The sequence below is a fragment of the Ornithorhynchus anatinus genome, chromosome 8 (assembly GCF_004115215.2).
Source record: "Ornithorhynchus anatinus isolate Pmale09 chromosome 8, mOrnAna1.pri.v4, whole genome shotgun sequence".
Classification (NCBI taxonomy): domain Eukaryota; kingdom Metazoa; phylum Chordata; class Mammalia; order Monotremata; family Ornithorhynchidae; genus Ornithorhynchus; species Ornithorhynchus anatinus.
This window is the reverse complement of record NC_041735.1, coordinates 67,393,794-67,415,051: the sequence shown is the minus strand read 5'-3', so window position 1 is coordinate 67,415,051 and position 21,258 is coordinate 67,393,794.

Sequence of the window (21,258 nt, the reverse complement as noted above, 5' to 3'; positions counted from 1 at the left end):
CGGAACCCAGGTCCTCTGACTCTCGGGCCTGAGCTCTTACCACCAGCCCACACTGCTTCTTAAGTCCTGAAATGGCAGCTGTGGGAAGTGGGAAGATTTGAACTTAATCAGGGAAGTTAATCGGAGAAACAGTGTCATCAAGTGGCTAGAGCGTCCCTGGCAGTCAGAAGGTCCTGAGTTCTAATCCCAGCTCCACCACTCATCTGCTAGGATACCTTGGACAAGTCACTTCACTTCTCTGGACCTCAGTTCCCTCATGTTTCAAATGGGGATTAAGACTGTGAGCCCCAGGTAGAACAGGGACTGTGTCCATCCTGATTGGATTGGATCCACCCCAGCGCTTAGTACAGTGCCTGGCACATAGTGAGCACTTAAAAAATACCACAATCATTATTACTATTATTACAAATGAACATATACTACACAAAATATATAAGACCTGGAGATGAGTGGGGCCACACTGCTGGAATGGGGGGAGATTAATCAGGGAAAGCTTCTTGGCCATGGTGGGATTTCAGGAGGAATTTGAAGATGGGGGCTGCTTAGGCGGTGTGTTTAGTACAGTGCTTTGGTTTAACGTTTCATCACCCCTGATACACCTGGAGGTTTCCAATCTCTTCTCCTCACTTTATTCATTCATTCAATCTTATTTATTGAGCGCTTACTGTGTGCAGAGCACTGTACTAAGCACTTGGGAGAGTATAGGGTGTTCCAGGCCAGAGGCAGGACTCTGGCCAGGGGTTGGCGGCCAGGCGGGCGAGATGGAGGCCCGGCGAGAGGGTTAGAACCAAAGGGGAGAGGGATGTGGGCTGGGTTGGAGAAGGAAAGACGCGAGGTGAGGTAGGAGGGGGGAAGGGGAAGGACCGCTTCAAGTCAGTGGTGAGGAGTTTCTGTTTGACGCGGAGGCGGATGGGCAACCACTGGAGTTTTACGAGGAGCGGGGTGACGTGTCCTGAGCGTTTTTGTAGAAAAACAATCCGCTCAGCAGGGTGAAGTATGGACTGGAATGGGGAGACACAGGAGGCTGGGAGGTCAGCGAGGAGGCTGACGGAGTAATCCAGTCGCGATAGGATGAGTGACTGATTTTATTAATTTGGTAGCAGTTTGCCTGGAGAGGAAAGGGCAGATTTTAGCGAGCTTGGGAAGGTGAGACGGACAGGAGTCAATATGGGGGCTGAATGAGAGAGGAGTCGAGGATAACGCCAAGGTCACAGGCTTGCGACGCAGGTAGGGTGGTGGCGCCGTCTATAGTGATGGGACCGTCGGGGGAGTGATCGAAGGGTGGGCGGCAAGAAAGTAGAGAGCGACGTTCAGTTAGACGAACTCCGAAGGAACCAAGAGCGGGGAGAGTGCGTCTCGGTGGGGGGAAGAGAGCGGTTGTGAAAAAGAAAGCTATCTGGTGCAGAGTATTCAGGAAAGATGCCCCACGAACAAGTGAGAAGACAAAAATCCATGGCTACAGGGTTCTAACCCCCCCCCGGAAGGTGCTCACTACCAACACCCTTAGAGGGCTTTGTTCCCTTAGAATATGAATAATAATCCCCCCAAAAATCTATGCGTCGACGTTCTGGTCTCCGGCTTTGTTCTCCAAGCCAGAAAGAGGTAAGCAGCAGAATCGGGGAAAGAGCAATCAATTTGTAATTGTTTCTTTGAAACAATCGACCAGAAAGCCGCTCGGGAAACCGATTTTCCCTGTGACTTGGAAGATGTCATCCCCGTGGCTCGACAGAACCGGATTAGGGGGAGGAGGTGCGGGCGGGAGGCGGAATCTCAGAGGGCCTGGCTGTTTCCTGTCTCTTTAAGATCATCGCGTTAATTATCCGGCCTTCCCTGTTGCAGCACCCCTGAGACGGATATGTGAGGCGATTTAAACCCAGACGATACGTAAAACCGATATTAACTGCGTTGGGAGGTCCTCAACGTACAAGATGATCAGGTCGGACACAATCCCCGTCCACCCAGGGTCATTCATTCATTTATTGGGCGCTCAGGGTGTGCAAAGCACTGTACTAAGCGCTTAGGAGAGTAGAATACGTCTAAGTCGGAGGGAATACCGATATCTGAATCCCCGTTTTACAGTTGAGGAAACGGAGGCTCGGAGAAGTGAAGAGAACTGTCCCACGTTCACCCAGCCGGCGGGGGACGGAATCAGAATTAGAACTCATGTCCTTTGACTCTCAGGTCCACCCTCTTTCCGTTAAGCCGCGCTGCTTCTCAAAACCGAAAGAAGGCATTCGACGCTGGAAGAAATGTCAACCGCCCAGTCTTTGTGGATGGAATTTATTCACTGAGTCTTTCATTAATCAGTATTAACTGGGCACCTACCGGGTCCAGAGGACCGTACTGAACACCTACTCCGTGCTCAGTATTGTACTGAGTAGTAGCCGTGATTAAATTCATGAAGTGCTTCCTGTGTGCAAAGAAATGTCCAAAGTGTTGACAAAAGATAGCTAGATCAGAGTTAGACAAAGGCTCTGGCTCTCCAGCACGCTGACAATCTACTGAAAACTGGTTATTTGTGGAGCGCTGTACCGAACACCAGTTCTAGGTAGAGCAGTTAGATGAGAAGCAGCGTGGCTAAGTGGAAAGAGCCCGGGCTTGGGAGTCGGAGGTCATGGGTTCCAATTCCGGCTCCGCCGCTGGGTTCTAATTCCGGCTCCACCGCTTGTCAGCTGTGTGAGCTTGGGCAAGTCACTTCACTTCTCTGGGCCTCAGTTGCCTCATCTGTAAAAGGGGGATGAAGACTGTGAGCCCTAAGTGGGACAACCTGATTACCTCGTCTCTCCCCCAGCGCTTAGAACAGTGCTTGGCGCATAGTAAGTGCTTCACAAAAACCAACATCATTATCATAACTATTAGTGAAAAAAGCACGGGCTCATTATTATCATTATACTGAACGTCTGCTACTTGAAGAGCACTGCACTGAGCAGCTACTCTGTGCAGAGCACTGGGCCAGGTCTTTGGGAGGGAACAATAAGAGTAAGAGATGCAGTTCCTATCCTTGAGGAGTTAACAATATCATTAATTCATTATTTATGCTGTGTATTGTGTTTACTAGGTCCTAAATCCTGGAGGAGGTACAAGAGAATCACGTCAAAAGGAGGAGGGAGAACAAGTATTTTATCCCCATTTTACAGACGTGGAAATTGAGGAGATGGAGAATAATGATAATTGTGGTATTTGTTAAGTGCTTCCTATGTGCCAAGCACTGTACTAAACGCTGGGGTGATACAAGCGAATAGGGTTGGACACAGTCCCTGTCCCACATGGGGCTCACAGTCTCGTTCCCCATTTTACAGATGAGGGAACTGAGGCCCAGAGAAGTGAAGTGACTTGCCCGAGGTCACGTGGCAGACATGTGGTGAAGCCGGGATTAGAACCTGCGACCTTCTGACTCCCAGGTCTGTGCTCTATCCACTAGGCCATGCAGCTTCTCGTTAAGTGAAGCGCATTGCCCCAGAGAGGCAAGGCAGCCTGGCCTAGTGGATAGAGCGCGGGGCTGGGAATCGGAGGGTTATGGGGTCTAATCCCAGCTCCACCACTTGTCTTAGAGAAGCGGCATGGCTCGGTGGCAAGAGCACGGGCTTTGGGGTCAGAGGTCATGAGTTCGAATCCCAGCTCTGCCACTTGTCAGCTGTGTGACTGTGGGCGAGTCGCTTCACTTCTCTGGGCCTCAGTCACCTCATCCGTAAAATGGGGATGAAGACCGTGAGCCCCACGTGGGACGACCCGATTCCCCTGTGTCTGCCCCAGCGCCTAGAACAGTGCTCTGCACATAGTAAGCGCTTAACCGATACCGACGTTATCATCATTGTCTATCGGGTGACCTTGGACAAGTCATTTCACTTCTCTGGGCCTCCGTTACCTCATCTGTAAAATGGGGATTGAGACTGAGCGCCTCCTGCGGAACAGGGACCGTATTAACACGTAACAAGTATTTAACAAATACCGTTTTAAAAAAAAAAAGTGGTCATAAGAGGAACAGGGTGGGGCCAGAGTCAGAACTCGGATTTCCTGATTTCCGGTCCTATGTCCTTTCCAGCGGACCACAAGATTATACCTGTATAGGAAGAGGTTTCTTGGAGGTGCTACTATTGTCAAGCGATTCCGCGGGCCGATGACTTTATAGCTTCCAAGAATTAAGTCTGGTAACCAGTGACCTCCTTCTTGCCAAAGCCAACAGCTTCTCCTCCATCCTAATCCTCCCTGACCTCTCAGCTGCCTTCGACACTGTGGCCCTCCCCCTTCTCCTGGAAACGTCGTCCAACCTCGGCTTCGCTGACGCCGTCCACTCCTGGTTCTCCTCTTATCTCCCCGGCCGCTCGGTCTCAATTTCTTTCGCCGGCACCTCTTCTGCCTCCCACCCCCTAACTGTGGGGGTCCCTCAAGGTTCAGCTCTGGGTCCCCTTCTATTCTCCATCTAAGCCCACTCCCTTGAAGAATGCATTCACTCTCGTGGCTTCAACTGCCATCTCTACGTGGATGATGCCCAAATCTACTTCTTCAATCCTGACGTCGCTCCTTTTCTGAACTTCCGTATTTCCTCCCACCTTCAGGATATCTCCACCGGAATGTCCCACTGGCCCTTCGGATGTAACACGGGCAAAACGTAACTCATCCTCTTACTGCCCAAATTCCAACCTCCCCTAGCTTTCCCATCACTGAGGATCCTCTGTCTCAAAACCCCATAACCTTGGCATTACTCTCAATCCACCTTTCTCATTCGCCCTCCACGCTCCATTCAATCTGTCGCCAGATCCTGTTCGTTCTTCCCGCACCGTATCTCTAGGATCTTCCTTTTCCGCTCCATCCAAACTCCTCCCGTGCTAATCCAAGCGCTTACCCCATCCCACCTTGATTTTTACAGCCTTAAGCTCCCTCTACCTGGGAGTCAGAAGGACGTGGATTCTAATTCCGGCTCCGTCACCTGTCTGCTGTATGACCTCTGTGCAGTCATTTCTTTTTTCCGCGCCTTACTGACCTCATCTGTAAAATGGGGATTGAGACTGTGAGCACCACATGGGTCAAGGGACTGCCTGTATCCACCCCTATTTGCTCGTATCCTCCCCAGCGCTTAGTACAGTGCCTGGCACTTAGGATAGGCCTTAACAAATACCATAATTATGATTATTAGACTGTAAGATCCAGGAATAAAACTCAAGTCCTCCCAGGTTTATGTCTTTCTTCTCTGCTAGGCTTCTCCGCTAGGAGTTAGGGAATCACACAGTAAAAAAGTGGCACGCTCCCTTTCCGCAACTGGATTACACTCCGACAGAAAGAGCACTGTGAATAATCCTCGCATTAATATTCTTTGGGGCTGTTTTAGGGCAACGGCATACCACAGTGAAAGAACGTGGGCCTGGGAGTCAGGAGACCTGAGTTCTAATCCCTGTTCCACCACTTGCCTGCTGGGTGACTTAGGTGAGTCACTGAACACTTCCATTCCTCTGTTTCCTCACCGGTGAAATGGGGACTAAATACTCATCCTCACCGAGATTGTGAGCTCCATATGGGACAGGGACCGAGTCAGATTCATTCATCCAATAGTATTTATTGAGCGCTTACTAGGTGCAGAGCACTGTACTAAGCACTTGGAATGGACAAATTGGTAACGGGGACGGTCCCTGCCCTTTGACGGGCGCACAGTCTGATCGTCAGATACGATGGCCTAATTAGAGAAGCAGAGTGGCTTAGTGGAAAGAGCACGGGCTTGGGAGTCAGAGGACGTGGGTTCTAATTCCGCCTCCGCCACGTGTCCGCTGTGTGACCTTGGGCAAGTCGCTTCACTTCTCCGTGCCTCCGTTACCTCATCTGTGAAATGGGGGTTTGGACTGTGAGCCCCCCGTGGGACAACCTGCTTACCTTCTATCTACCCCGGCGCTTAGAACAGTGCTTAAGAAATACCATTATTATGTCAGACCAGAGCTTAGCACAGTGCTTGTCAAAGAGCTTAACAGACGTCAGCTGCGTGACTGTGGGCAAGTCGCTTCACTTCTCCGTGCCTCAGTTCCCTCATCTGTAAAATGGGGATTAACTGTGAGCCTCACGTGGGACGACCTGATTACCCTGGACCTCCCCCAGAGCTTAGAACGGTGCTCTTCACTTAGCAAGCGCTTAACAGATACCAACATTATTATTGTTACGATTATCACGATGATTATCATTATCATTAATGATAATAATGATGAAAGGAAATGATCCTACCACAAGATGACTCTGCTCTCCATTTAGGCGAGGAGAAAGCCTCGGAAATCAGAGAGAGGACCGTGACAGTTCGGAGAGAAGTCTTCTGGGGAGAATCCCTCCATCATTTCTACTGGGGCTTTCAGGAGCTGACAATCACTCCAACTTCCACTCCCACGAGGCCTTCCTTCCCTTTCCGGCTGCTGAAGCCACAAGGACCCTTAACTTGCATAGATAAGAAAATGCATCCCTGACAGGGAAATAACATGCCTGTCCAAACATAATAGGGAGCCTTCAAGATTCTGGCAACCCCGTGATTACCATTTAACACGTGGGAGACCGTCGCAGTGGGAGAGGCTGGAATGAAATACGGAGCCTCTTTGGGCAGGAAGGAACGACGGTTCGGTTCGCGGGCTACAGATGCCCCGGTGTGGGTCGAAATAGGTAAGAGCAAAGTGACTCACACGAAATCCTCCGATCGCCGCCAAATAACTGAAGACTGGGGGGGGGGGGGCGGGTCCTATCCGCTGTGAAATCCTATCTCTGTCGTTCTCACCGTTATCGTCGTTATTATTAATAATAATAATAATAATGTTGGCATCTGTTAAGCGCTTACTATGTGCAGAGCACTGTTCTAAGCGCTGGGGGAGATACAGGGTCATCGGGTCGTCCCACGTGAGGCTCACAGTCGATCTCCATTTTACAGATGAGGTAACTGAGGCACAGAGAAGTGAAGTGACTCGCCCACAGTCGGCTGACAAGTGGCAGAGCCGGGAGTCGAACCCATGACCCATGACTCCCAAACCCAGGTTCCTTCCACTGAGCCACGCTGCTTCAGCAGCAGCGGAAATGGGAGGAGCGGTGTTCTCATATAGACGTCTGTTATGTTTTTTGCTGTCTGTCTCCCCACCCAGACTGTGTGCCCTCTGTGGGCAGGGATTGCCACTCTTTATTGCTGTATCGTACTTTCCCAAGCGCTTAGTACAGTGCTCTGCGGACAGTAAGTGCTTAATAAGTGTGACTGAATGAATATCTGCTCCCTGTGCAGAAGGCGGTATGAGGTGTAGAAGATTTGGCATTTACCCTGGAAGTAGCGTGGCCTAGTTCAAAGACAGTGAGCAACCCGATTATCTTGCATCTACCCCGGCGCTCAGAACAGTGCCGGGCACATAGTAAGCGCTTAACAAATACCACAGTTATTATAAAAGAGCTAGGCCTGGGAGTCAGACGACCTAGGTTCGAATCCCGGCTCTGCCGCCGGCCCGCCGTGTCACCTTGGGTGAGTCATTTAGCTTCTCTGGCAGGGTGGTCTAGTGGATAGAGTACGGCCCGGGGAGTTGGAAGGATTTGGGTTCTAATCCCAGCTCCTCCGCTTGTCCTGTGTGGGACCTTGGGCAAGTCACTTCACTTCTACGCGCCTCAGTTCCTCATCCGCAAAATGGGGAATGAGACTCCGAACCCCAGGTGGGACAGGGACTGTGTCCAACTCGATTTGCTTTTACCTACCCTAGGGCTTAGTACAGTGCCTGCCATATAGTAAGTGTTTAACAGACACTACAGTGGTTATTATCATTATTATTATTAAGTTCCTTGGGGGCAGGGAACGTAGCTTCCCCCTCTGTTATATCATACTCTCCCAAGTACTTAATAATAATAATAATAATAACGATGATGGCATTTGTTAAGCGCTTACTATGTGCAGAGCACTGTTCTAAGTGCTGGGGTAGATACAGGGTCATCAGATTGTCCCACGTGGGGCTCACATTTTTAAATCCCCATTTTTACAGATGAGGTCACTGAGGCACAGAGAAGTTAAGTGACTTGCCCAAGGTCACACAGCAGATTAGAACCCACGCCCTCTGCCTCCCGAGCCCGTGCTCTTTCCACTAAGCCACGTTGCTTCTCTGAACGTCGTTCTATATTTATATTTAACCCAAGAAGTAGCACTCCAGGCCCCAGCTCACACACACGAGGAAGGGCGGGGCACAGTGGACTCTCTCCCTCAAAGAGAAGCGGTGTGGTGTAATGCCCAAAGTCCAGAAGTCAGAAGGACCTGGGTTCTAATTCCAGCTCCACCACTTGTCTGCTGTGTGACCTTGGGTAAGTCAGCGTGGCTCAGTGGAACGAGCACGGGCTTTGGAGTCAGAGTTCATGGGTTCGAATCCCGGCTCGGCCACTCGTCAGCTGTGTGACTTGGGGCGAGTCACTTCACTTCTCTGTGCCTCAGTCACCTCATCTGTAAGATGGGGATGAAGACTGTGAGCCCCACGTGGGACAACCTGATTCCCCTGTGTCTACCCCAGCGCTTAGAACAGTGCTCGGCACACAGTAAGCGCTTAACAAACACCAACATTATTATTATTATTATTATTAAGTCACTTCATTTCTCCGGCCCTCACTTACCTCATCTGTAAAATGGAGGTTAAGACTGTGAGCCCCTACTTGGGACAGGGACTGCATCCAATCCGATTTGCTTGTATCCATCCCCGTACTTAATACAGTGACTGGCACGTATTAAGCATTAAAAAACACCACAATTACTATTATTATTATCATTATTATTAACAATAATACCGGGTTCCTCCCCTTATCAATTAATGGTGTCTACCACTCGTGCTCACTATGTGTAGCGTACTGTACTAAGCGCTTGGGAGAAGTCCAATACGACGGAATCAGCAGCTAAGACCGTGAGCTCCAAGTGGATCAGTGACGGGGTTTGATCTGATGATCCTGAGGAGCGGCATGGCCTAGTGGATAGAGGATGGAGCTGGGAGTCTGAAAGGCATGGGTTCTAATCCAGTCTCCTTCACTTGTCTGCCGTGTGACCCTGGGCAAGTCACTTCACTTCTCTCGGCCTACTTTCCCTCCTCGGTAAAAAGGGGATGAAGACGGTGAGCCCCACGTGGGACAGTGCCACGTGTCCAACCTATTTAGCTTGTATCTACCCCAGCGCTTAGAAAAGTGCAGGACACATAGTAAGGGCTTAACAAATACCATAATCTAGTTTAGTCCTTCTCCTCTCAGGGTGGCACCTGGAGAGCTTCCAGTCCTCTACCAGTCTCGGCTATGGGAGGGAGAGTCAAGCAGAGGCCCGTCCAGTCCATTCCTAGCTCGGCCAGTGGCTAGCGAGCGGCAGGCCGTCGGCTACCAGTCGAAACTCCCCCGTGCTGGGCAGCGGTGGCCCGGGAGAGAGTCGAGGGCGGAGACTCGAGCTGACCGAGCGGAAGGTGGCAACGGTCAACCACTTCTGGATTTTGACCAAGAAAACTCTGTGGATCCACTACCGGAACCATTGCGGATGGAGAGCGGGCCGTTCTGGGAGAGACGCGTCCGTGGCGTCGCTGTGGGTCGGAAACGACTCGACGGCGTAAAACAAGACAAGTTTAGTCCGTAGTTCGGTGCTTGGCCCACAGTAAGCACTTTAAAATATATGATGATGCTGATTGTTGGTTGGAAACGTAAACCAAAATGACTAATTTTCATTAAATTGCTTAGGGCTCTGACAGTATATAGGGATTTAAATTTGGGGATGATTTCCCATTGAATTCAGCTGACTTCCACGTGTGCATGATGCTTCCAGATGTCTGAAGAATGCCTAGGACCTTCAAGTGGGCGTATCAGGGATTAACCGTCCTTTCCGGAGACACTTCCCTTGCCCACGAGGAATTGATAGCGGGTGGGAACAGAGGAGGAGCCTGTGAAAGAGATGGAGAAGGAGAGGCTAGAGAGAAAAGAGGAGAACCAGGTGAGGACAGTGTCTGTGAAGCCGAGGTCGGAAAACGTTTCCAGGAGAAGGGGGCGGGCCGCGGCGTCAAAGGCAGCTGAAAGGTGAGGATGAGGTGAGGTGATGGAGGAGAGGATGTTGGATTTGTCAAGAAGGAGATCGTCAGTGACCTTCGAGAGGGCGGTTTAATGGAGTGAAGGGGAAGGAAGCCAGATCGGAGGGCGTCAAGGAGAGAATTGAAGGAAAGGAATTTGAGACAGCCAGTGTAGACGACTCCCTCAAGGAGTATGGAGAGGAATGGTAGGAGGGAAATTGTCCCTGCCCTCAAAGGGCTGAAAGTCTAAGAACAAAGGCAGGGAGAGGGGACTGGAGATGGATACAGAAGGAGAGATAAAATCCTAAGCACACAAAAACAGGGATAACATAATATATAAAAAAGCAGAGACAATAGCTACAGTAGCCTAAATGACAAAGAATCTAGGTTTCCAACCTTTCTGCGGTTGCAGGAAGGCTCTAGACCTTTTAATTAGGGTCCAAATGCAGGTTTTATTGGGGAGATTTGCAGTCAATCACATTAGCAAGTATAAAGCAGCTGAGTCTTTGACTTTCCTCTGACTTTGATGAGGTGTGGGTAAATCACTAATGACTTCGGCACTTCTCCTTTTCTCTTAGAGGTCATTCACTTGCTGCAATTAGAAGTAGGCTTTCCAAAGGGCAGGATCTAAAGAGATAGCGATAGACCAGAAATACCCAAATTCATTTCTGTTTTGTGGGGGTTTTTTAAGATCCTAAAGTTCAAACTCCAATAGAAGCATGCTTCAGGAGAAAACACACTCAGGACTCGTGAATATCTCAAGCCATTTCCTAATTCCAGTTGAAGTGATGGTCAAAACACTGTTTTTTGGAAATATATTATGGCAAGTTTTAAGATATACAAATTTTCCAAAATTTGCAGACGTGATATACCCACACTGAGCATACTTAGGCTAAGGGCTCAGATTAAAACATCAATTTATAGACACCTCGATGGCAATTTGAATCTGGCAGAACTGAGTGAATAATGAACAGAAAAAATATTCTTGTAGTGAGATATTATCCTGAAAGATGGACTGCCCACATCATATTAATCCATCCTCCAAGGGAAATGGTGTGGCCTAGAGGGCAGAGCACAGGCCTAGGAGTCAGTAGGATCTGGGTTCTAATTCCCGTTCTGCTGCTTGTCTGTTGTGTGGCCTTAGATGAGTCACTTAACTTCTCTGTGCCTCAGTGGGAATTCAAAGGGGGATTAAAACTATGAGTGTGGCTCAGTGGAAATAGCCCGGGTTTAGGAGTCAGAGGTCATGGGTTCTAATGCCTGCTCCGCCACCTGTCAGTTGTGTGACTTTGGGCAAGTCACTAACTTCTCTGGGCCTCAGAGACCTCATCTGTCAAATGGGGATTAAGACTGTGAGCCTCACGCGGGACAACCTGATGACCCTGTATCTACCCCAGAGCTTAGAACAGTGCTCGGCACATAGTTCGTGCTTAACAAATACCAACATTATTATTATATGTGGGATAGGAACTTGGTTCAACCCGATTTGTTGGTAGCCACCTTAGTTTTTATTACAGTGCCTGCTACACAGTAAGTGCTTATCAAATACCACGGTTATTATCATTATTACATAGTAAGTGGTTAATAAATGCCATTGAATGAAAAACAATCAATTATTAAAACTGGTTTCTAGTTGAGGATAGACCGGAGTGTCTTTTTATATGGCGTAGTTATGCTGAAGTAACTTTTGTAAATCATTTTATGCTTCTGTACCTCATTAGAGTGTAAGTTTCCTGTGGACAGGGATCTTGTCTCTTCTCTGGTACTTCACAAGCACTTAGTAATAATGATAATAATGATAATGATGGCATTTGTTAAGCGCTTACTATGTACAAAGCACTGTTCTAAGCGCTGGGGAGGGTACAAGGTGATCAGGTTGTCCGACGTGGGGCTCACAGTCTTATTTTACTTGCTTGCTTTGCTTACTTTACTTGCTTGGAGAAGCAGCGTGGTTCAGTGGAAAGAGCACGGGCTTTGGAGTCAGGGCTCATGAGTTCGAATCCCAGCTCCGCCACTTGTCGGCTGTGTGACTGTGGGCAAGTCACTTCACTTCTCTGTGCCTCAGTTCCCTCATCTGTAAAATGGGGATTAAGACTGTGAGCCCCACGTGGGACAACCTGATTCCCCTATGTCTACCCCAGCGCTTAGAACAGTGCTTGGCACATAGTAAGCGCTTAACAAATACCAACATTATTATTTTACAGTGTACCGTAAACTGTATTGAGAGGGTGCTCAATTAATTCTTTTTCATCTGCTTCTACTACATTACTACTATTCTTGGTGTGTGGCATGAAACTCAGGACTCTCTAAAGAGACTATAACAATATTATCTATAATAATGAGCTCTATGGTATTTTTTTAAACACTTACTATGTGCCAAGCACTGTACTAAGCACTGGGGAAGATACAAGTTAATCGGTTCCCACGTGGAGCTAGTCTAAATAGGAGGGAGAAGGGGTAGTAAATGAAAGAACCGAGGAACAGAGAAGCAAAGGGATATGCCCAGGATGACATGGCACTCTTGATTCTATTCACTGCCATTGTTCTTGTCCGTCCGTCTCCCCCAATTAGACCGTAAGCCCGTCTGAAGGCAGGGACCGTCTCTATCTGTTACCGATTTGTACATTCCAAGCGCTTAGTACAGTGCTCTGCACATAGTAAGCGCTCAATAAATACTATTGAATGAATGAATGAATGAAATGGCAGGTACATGGTGGAGCCGAGATCGGAACCCAGGTCCTCTGGCTCCCAGGCCTTGGCTCTTTCCCTTAGACCTCACTGCTTCTCTTTCAGTGGAATTCAGTCAATGCTTACAGTCAGGATTGACACTAATTCAAGTGCGTATTCCCTTTTCCTCCTTCTGCCTAAATGTAAATCCTTACAGTGTTTGTCTCCCACGCTAAATCGTAAGCTCCTTGAAGGCCGGGATCATACCTATTCATTTTATCGTACTCCGCAACGGCTTAGTACAGCGTACTAAGTGTACTGAGCATATCCTACTCACTGTACCTCCACCTCGTCTGTCTCGCCGCCCATCTCTCGCCCACATTCTGCCTCTGGCCTGGAATGCCCCGCCCGCTTCATAGCCAACAGACCATCACTCGCCCCACCTACCTCACCTCCTCCTGGAAGCCTTCCCGGACTAAGCCCTCATTTCCTCTTCTCCCACTCCCTTTTGCGTCGCATTTGCGCTTGGATTTGTTCCCTTTATCCACCTCAGCCCCACAGCATGTGTGTTCATATCCACACCAGTCCATACCATCCATATCTCTGTCCGTTGCCAAATTGTACTTTCCAAGAGTTTAGTACAGTACTCTGCACACAGGAAGCGTTCGAGAGATACGAATGAATGAATGAATTCATGATATACACATACAAATACCATAATTATTATTACTATAGTGCTCTGCACACAGAAAGCACTCAATAAATATGATTTAATGAATGAATGTAACAGATTTTTTGGTGTGTGTGGTGGGGGGGGGGGGGGCGGGTACTTCTTTTTGTGTTTTATGGCATTTGTTAAGTGCTTACTATGTGCCAGGCACTGTACTAAGCACTCGAGTAGGTTCAAGGCAATCAGGTTGGACGCAGTCCCTGTCCCACATGGGGCTCACAGTCTTGATCCCCCTTTTGCAGATGAGGCAACTGAGGCCCGGAAAAGTGAAATAACTTGCCCGAGGTCACACAGCAGACAAGTGGTGGAGCGGGAATTAAGACCCGGATCCTTCTGACTCCCAAGCCGGGCTCCATCCACTAGGCCATGTCTCTTCCCAGTTGGTAGGCCCGCGTTCCCTCCCCACAAGGAGATTAAACCCTAGAGGGCAACACAACCGGATCGTGCCCCTTGAAGGAAATTGCTTTAAAATTAAGGCACAATCATCTGGAAAATGAGCGGGGCCTGTCTCACGATTGATCTTTCCAATAAGTCCTGTTTAGGTAAAGGGAATTGAGTGGAAGCCTTTCTGCGGATAATCTATGAACTTGAAGGAAAAGGCTTAGAAAATAAAGCTTCATTCCCATCATTTGTAAGAAACGCCACCAGGAAATCTATTCTCCCAGGGTCTTTCGGCAGGAATCTGAAAGAACGGCCACATATTGAGGAATTCAAGCTGCTTTGGATATCTGGGTTTATATCATCGCTCCCGAGGGTCAGTCAGTTAATCAGTTGGATTTATTGAGCGCTTACTGTGTGCAGAACACTGTACTAGGGGCTTGGGAGAGTACAATATAACGGAGTCGCTAGACTTATTCCCTGCCCACCGGGAGCTTACAGTCTAGAGGGAATATTATGAACTGAGACCGCATTGGATGCAGTGCACTGTACTAAGCTCTTCTCGTGACTCAGTGGAAAGAGCATGGGTTTAGGAGTCAGAGGTTATGGGTTCTAATCCCGGCTCCGCCACCTGTCAGCTGTGTGACTTTGGGCAAGTCACTTAATGTTGGTATTTGTTAAGCGCTTACTATGTGCCGAGCACTGTTCTAAGCGCTGGGGTAGACACAGGGGAATCAGGTTGTCCCCCGTGGGGCTCACAGTCTTCATGCCCATTTTACAGATGAGGTAAGTGAGGCACCGAGAAGTTAAGTGACTTGCCCATAGTCACACAGCTGACAGATGGCCGAGCTGGGATTTGAACCCGTGACCTCTGACTCCAAAGCCCGTGCTCTTTCCACTGAGCCACGCTACTTCTCGGTGCCTCGGTTACCTCATCTGGAAAATGGGGATTAAGAATGTGAGTCTCACGTGGGACAATCCGATGACCCTGTATCTACCCCAGCGCTTAGAACGGTGCTCAGCACATAGAAGTGCTTAACAAAGACCAACATTATTATCATTATTATTACTCTCCCGACTGCACAGTCAACATGATTGCTCTTGGTACTGGGAAACATTAGGCCAAAAGAAATCAGTTCTAAGGAGCAAATGTCACCCCTCTGCCAGAAGACGGAATTTTCCAAAAAGAATCGGAGGAGGAGACGTTAAGCAGAGGGTTGGCAAGTCAACCTTTCCCATCTAAGCCCTAATTTCCTCTTCTCCCACTCCCTTCTGCATCACCCTTGACTTGAATTTGAACTCTTTCTTCAGCCCTCTCTCAGACCTACCGCAGATGAGAAACAGTGTGGCCTAGTGGGTAGACCACGGGCCTGGGAATCAGAAGGACCTGGGTTCTAATGCTGGCTCGGCCGCTTGTCTGCCTTCATGTCCCAATCTGTAGTTCCATATAATAATGATTACGGTATTTTTTAAGCGCTTACTGTGTGTCAAGCACTGTTCTAAACGCTGGGGTAGATACAAGGTGATCAAGTTGGACACAGTCCCTGTCCCACATGGGGCTCAGGGTCTCAATCCCCATTTTACCGATGAAGTAACTGAGGTCCAGATAAATTAAACGAGGTCACAAGGCAGACAGTGACGGAGCCGGGACTAGAACCCAAGATTTCTGACTCCCAAGCCCCATCACATATCCTCCGGACTGTGGTCCATCTTCCATTCCTGATGGGAGGCTCCCTTAACCCCAAAATGGAGCTGGGAAGCTATGTGCACCCCAAGAGAGATCCCAATCTACCCATCAATCAGATTTTTTAAGTGCTCACTGTGTGCAGAACGCTGAACTAAGCGCCTGGTAGGGTGCTCCGCACCCCAAATGTCGGGAATCCTCTTCAAAATGAATGTGGTTCTCTTACATCTCTTACCACACTGTAAAGACCCAGGAACTATTTAAACTTCCAGAGAAATCAAAATCCCAGAAAGGTCTTCTAGAAGATCTACCATCTAGATTTTCGTCAGTCGTTAACAATTACTGAGTGCCCGATGGGTGCAGAGTTCAGGGCTTGGGAGAGTACAGAATAGTCAATAGACTCGTTCCTTGCCTTCGACGAGCTTAGCCTACTTTGTGTGAGGCCCGGCCTATCCCTTGGGAGGGTACGACAGGCTTAATAAACACAATCTCTGCCCTGAAGGAGCTTACAATCTAGTAGGAGATATCGACCAGAATGTATCTGCCGCAGGTCCCGATCGCCCGCCTTGTGGCAGTGGGGGAGGCGACCTCTCAAACCTGGACACCTCAAATCAACGCCCAGAGGCTTTCAGGACCCTTTCCTCCAACCCCAATTCTCTGAGTGACTTAACCCACCTCTCTCCGATGTTTTTCCCAGTTTTCCTCAAGTCCCCATCTCTTGAACCAGAGACTGACAGCTGAAGAAAAAGTTCCCAAGACTGCACCTCGTGGAGTTGCCAAACTCTCCAAACCCTCCGGAGATCGTTCCAAAGGTTCAATAAACCTCCAACCGGACTGAACTCACCCATCCCGAAAAGCAATTAAAAGACGATCTTAATCCCTCTCTTTGAATTAATATCCTCTCGAACGCCACTCTCCACCTCCCAGAGATACCGAAACTGCTCGCGATGACAAATGAAGAGGAAAAAATAAAACCTCCCAGATCCACCCCCCTTCCCCATCCCTCTTTATCCCACGTTCCTGTAAGGAGACGGGCAGCTTGGGCTAGAGGTTCACTGTGCCTCTTGGCTCTGAGGCCGGCACTTGGCTCAGTCTAGCAGAACAACTGATTTCAGAGCAGGGCTCACAGCGGACAAAAAAAACCAATATTCTATTAGACGGAGCCAACTGGAAGCCCTCCTCGCCCGGGTCTGTGAGGCCGGGTTAGGGTGGCGGAATTTCTCCTCTGTGCTGAGGTTGGAGCTCGGCTAATTAGGGAGGAGGAAGACTTAGAAGGAATTGGGTTGTGCAGAAGCACTGGGGAAGGCTTAGGAGGGGGAAGAAAGCCGCTTAGAGATAATGGAGTGTCGGGTCACGTTATCTTGCTTGAAGAATCATTCATTCAATAGTATTGAGTGCTTACTATGTGCAGCGCGCTGTACTAAGCGCTTGGAACGTTCAATTCGGCAACAGATAGAGACAATCCCTGCCCATCGAGGGGCTGAAGATGTCGAAAATGTCCTCAGAAAGGAAGAACAGTAGGGCTGGGAGAAAAGAGACCTGGGTCTGGGAAAGTCAGGGGAGGACAGGGTTTGGGTGAGAAGATAAGGAGTTCTGTTTTAGACGTGTTAAGTTTGGGGCGATGAAAAGGCCTCCAACGAGGTGTGTTTCAAAGGCAGGAGGAAATACAAGACTGCAGAAAGGGAGAGAGATCGGGGCTGGAGATGCTGATTTGGGTATCATCCAGATAGAGATGGTAGCTGAGGCCCCGTGGGTGAATGAATTCTCCAAAAGAGTGGGTATAGATGGAGAAAAGAAGGGGACCCAGAACTGAACCTTGGGGGACCCCCACAGTTAGGGGGTGGGAGGGAGAGGAGGAGCTCATGAAAGAGACCGAGAATAAGTGAGCAGGGAGATAAGAGAAGGAGCAGGAGAGGACAGCGTCAGCGAAGCCGAGCTTGAATAACGTTTCCTAGGAGAAGGGGGTGGTCCCCAGGGTCAAAGGCAGCCGAGAGGTGGAGGAGGATGAGAATGGGTAGAGGCTGTAGGATCTGGGAAGAAGAAGATCACTGGTGACCTTTGAGTGGGCGGTTTCTGTGGAGCGAAGGGGACGGAAGCCGGATTGCAGGGGCTCCAGGAGAGAATTGGAGGAGAGGAGCTTGAACCGGCAGGTGTGGGCTACTCATTCAAGGAGTTTGGAGAAGAATGGTAGGAGGGCAATGGGGTGATAACCGGAGGGAACCGTGGGGGTCAAAGGAGGGGTTTTTTTTTTTAGGATAGGGGAGACATGAGCATATTTGAAAGCAATAGGGAAAAACCTACTGGAGAGTGAACGGTTGAAGAAGACGATCAGGGAGAGAAGAAGGGAGGGGGTGAGCGCTTTAATTCGGTGTGAAAGGGTGGGTTTGGAGGTTCAAGTGGGGAGGGGGTTTGAGAGGAGGTCCATCTCCTCTCGAGATACTGCTGGGAAAGAGTTGAAGAAGGGGCAGGATGAGGGAGGGGCTGGTTGGGGCAGAGGAGATTTTAGGGCCATCACGCCTCTTGGTTTCAATTTTCTCAATTGAGTAGATGCCCTGTTCATTAGGGGTAAACCCCTTCAACTGGGATGGGGATTCTCAGTAGGAGAGCACAAGAATGCCTGTAATCCACTCAGACACACCCTAGGCTATTCATTCCCCTGACGTGTACTCCAATGAATCACTCAGTTAATGGTATTTATAGATCACTTGCCTTATACAGACCACTGTCCTAAGCATTTGGGAGAATACAATACAATATACAAAATGCCTCACCGTTTCGAGGGGCTCTGATGAATCGATGCAAACTCCTTATGGACCGATGGAAATTTTGAACCTCCAAAACTTTCTTCTGTAAGATTAGACTGTAAATCCGTCAAAGGGCAAGGATTGTCTCTATCTGTTGCCGAATTGTACATTCCAAGCGCTTAGTACAGTGCTCTGCACATAGTAAGCGCTCAATGAATACTATTGAATGAATGAAGGAACTTTCTATTGTAATAAATTCCCTATTTACCTTCTCCTCTGTGGGGTGAAGAAGTGTTTCCTTGAGTTTGCTCCGATCCTACTACCTAGAATGGCATTTAATGAGCACTTACTCTGAGCAGAGCACTATAATAAGCTACTCGGAGAGGACGATGAACTTTAATAATAATAATGTTGGTAATAATGTAATAATGCTTGTAATAATGCTTTGTAATAATGCTTGTAATAATAGCAGCATTTTTCAAGTGCTCACTATGTGCCAGGGATGGATGCAAGGTGATAAGTCTGAGTAGGAGGAAGGCAGAGCCAGAATCAGAACCCAAGGTCTCTGACTCCCAGGCCTGTGCTCTCTTCCTTAGCCCACGCTGCTTCATCTCCGGATCCGTGTCCACGAGTGACTTAAAACCTCCAGGCTTCATTAGCTACCCCTTTGCTCTGATGTGAGGGGGATTTAGTGAACAAGGATGTCGGGCAGGTTACATATCGGCCTCTCAGTTGGTAGCCCAAATGAGACAGGAGCCATCCATACTTCCACTGGCCAGTGGTCAGTCACCAACCCTGACGCATGCATTTATTAATGATAATGTTGGTATTTGTGAAGCGCTTACTATGTGCCGAGCACTGTTCTAAGCGCTGGGGTAGATACAGGGTCATCAGGTTGTCCCACGTGAGGCTCACAGTCAATCTCCATTTTACAGATGAGGGAAAGAACTGAGGCACAGAGAAGTGAAGTGACTTGCCCACAGTCACACAGCTGACAAGTGGCATTAAGTGGTATTAAGCGCTTCCTGTATACAGAGCACTGTACTAAGCTCTGAGAGAGTACAATAGGACAATGTATTCCCTGCCCACAACGAGCTTACAGTCAAGAGGACTCCCCAAGGAGCCGGTGGCCAAGAAAGACTCAACACTCTTGGCGTAGAATTATTTTTTGTACTATTTTGAACTTTTCCATGAGCTTAGTACAGTTCTCTGCACACAGTAAGCGCTCAATAAATACCATCGATTGATTGAATGATCAGTCGAGTGGGATTCTATTAGTTTCACTCTCTAGCACGTTTTTGAGTCGTGGACCGCCATATCTCTCCGGTGGGATTTCCGAGGCCACGACGACGACTTCTAGATGAGTCCTTTCCCTCCAACTTAGCGGGTCACAACTCCCCCCGAGACTGAAGGGCAAAGGGGCAGGGGCGAACCAGGCCAGATCGACCAAGCATTCTCCAACCACGCTCGCTTGGATTGTGTCCAACTCGATTTGCTTGGATCCACCCCAGCTCTTAATATTGTTCCTGGCAGGTAGTGAGCGCTTAAACAATAACACGATCATTCTATTTCTCTGAGGAAGCCCAAAGAATGGCTCAGTCGTCCTGTCACTCTTGATTAAGACCCAATCTGAAACATCTTTTGAGTGGCGAAAGGTGTCATGGACCATTTCCCATCCCTCGGGCTATTCTGTTTACCCTTGTACCACTTTGCAAGCCCAACCCAAAGATAATTAGAATCAATGGGAAGGGAATGATCTCTCTCCTCCGTAGCGGGAGAAGTGATGAGGTTAAATGATGCCAGAAAGAAAGAAACCAAGTGGGAAGACGAGAAAGGAGGTTGATTGGATGAGTCCCGCCTATCGGGTTGCCAAGCAACTGTCGGGCAGGCGTCCAATGGGAGTTTGGTGGTGGGGACCATGATGAGAGTCGGAGCTTTTCGGAAATGTCTACGGTGCAGTTTTGCAATAGTGTGCCGGACTTAGGTTCCTCAATCTTCCTTTGAATAAAGTCGAGTGGTCAACAAAAGGACAATCGCTAATAGACAATTTCGCTAATGTTGATGATGACAGTAATAATAATAACGATGGCGTCTGTTGAGTGCTTACTGTGTGCCAGTCACCGTTCTAAGCGGTGGGGTGGGTACAAGCAAAATGGGTGGAACACAATCCCTGTCCCGCGCGGGGCTCACGTTCTCAATCCCCATTTGACAGATCAGGTAACTGAGGCACAGAGAAGTGAAGTGATTTGCCCGAGGTCACACAGCAAACACTTGGTGGGGCCGGGATTGGAACTCACGATCTTCTGACTCCCAGGCCCGTGCTCTATTTATGAAGGGTTTATTAAGGGGCAAGTACCATTCTAGGTAGAAGGGTAGAGGGAAGCAATCAGATCGGACGGAATCTCCGTCTCAGACGGAGCTCACATTCCACGAGGCATTGGAGAGAACAAAGTTTATCTCTATTTCAATAGTAACTGTGGTGTTTGTTGGGCACTTACTTCTCGCCAAGCATCATACTAAGCACTAGGGTAGGTTCCAGTCAATCGGGTCGGTCACAGCCCCATCTCACGTCGGGTTCACGCTCCAAGTAGGAGGGAGTTCCGCTTTTGAATCCCCTTTTTCCAGATGAGGATACAGGGACACAGAGAAGTTGAGTGACTTACTCACGGTCACACAGCAGGCAAGTAGCCGCACACGGACTAAAACTCGGGTTGCCTGAATCCCGGCCATGTGCTCTTTCCACTAGGCCTGATCGTCGAGACCCGTATTTAAAGGTTGAAGAAGAGAGTATAAGCATCCGAGAAGTGAGGGTGAGGGGAGCGGGGGTGAGTCTCTGTGTGTGTGTGTGTGTGAGACCTGAATCAGTCAACTAATCAATAATGGCATTTACTGATATATAGCCAGAAGGACCTGGGTTCTAATCCCAGCTCTGCCATTTGTCCGCTGTGCGACCTCGGGCAACTCCCTTCACTTGCCTGGGCCTCGGCTTCCTCATCCGTAACATGTGGAGAGAGACCGGCAGCCCCACGGGGGACAGGGACCGTATCCAACCTG